The sequence below is a fragment of the Toxorhynchites rutilus genome, chromosome 2, assembly GCF_029784135.1.
Source record: "Toxorhynchites rutilus septentrionalis strain SRP chromosome 2, ASM2978413v1, whole genome shotgun sequence".
Lineage (NCBI taxonomy): Eukaryota > Metazoa > Arthropoda > Insecta > Diptera > Culicidae > Toxorhynchites > Toxorhynchites rutilus.
In genome coordinates, this window is record NC_073745.1 from 164,336,322 (window position 1) to 164,337,329 (window position 1,008).

General features: G+C 42.8%; 1 pseudogene; it reads left to right on the top strand.

Annotated features, from left to right (window-relative positions):
* The first annotated feature begins 364 nt into the window (after nt 1–364).
* On the top strand, nt 365–447 carry LOC129772347 (U4 spliceosomal RNA; annotated as a pseudogene).
* Nucleotides 448–1,008: the final 561 nt, after the last annotated feature.

A 1,008-nucleotide genomic window follows, 5' to 3' on the forward strand; every position in this document is an offset into this window, starting at 1 on the left:
TGCATTTTTGCAAACCGGAATGTGTTTTCCCAATACAGATTCCGAAACTAACAAATTGGGAAAATCGGCATTGCAAATACATTCAAGTCGGCAATACTTTTATCTACAAAAGCGGGTAGAAATGCAACGCTTTGGCTCGATTGTTCAAGACTGCATTGGAAGATATCTCTTCATGTCTCCAGCTCACTGAACTTCTACGCATACCGTTTAAGGATTAGGTAAAATGTTGATAACTGTTTGTTGCGATAACTACTACCATGATGCATGAATTGACTTAAATTGGGATTTGTTTGCAATTAAATTCGTAAATAGTATCATTCATTCACCAGTTTAATCAATAATCTAATTAATACACACAAAAGATAGCTCTGCGCAGCGGCGATATCGCACCCAATGAGGAACATCCGAGGTGGGATTATTGCTAATTGAAGAAATACAATTGATTAATAAGTCAACGGCAGTCCTACGTCAACCTTTCGGTTATATCATAGGTATAACCCATCCATAGTCTTTTTCACGTGCGAACAACTGCTCCAACGGCATAAAAGAATGGGTTTTTTGCATCGAATCTTTACTGGCGATGAAAATTGGGTCCGACAATCCTAAACGTCGGGCAACGTATGGATACCCCGGTCATGCATCAACATTAACGACCGCGCGGAATATTCACGGCCAGAGGTTATGCTGTCTATTTGGTGGGACCAGCTAGGTGTGGTATACTATGAGTTGCTGAAACCGAATGAAACCATTCCGGGGGACAATTCTCGGCCGCATGTCGCGAAACCGATCAAAACATACTTGTAAGGGGATCTTCGTAGCCACTTGGTTACGCGTTCGCTTACCAAGCGGTCGATCGTGAGTTCAAACTCAGGGCCCTCAATTGACCATCTTTGTGTTGTTATAGAATAACTACGTCCACGCAACCATCATCAGCGATGAAGATCGATCCACGGTGGAACAAAGATCGATCCATCCATGCAACTGCTCTGCTCTGCAAGAAACATCGGG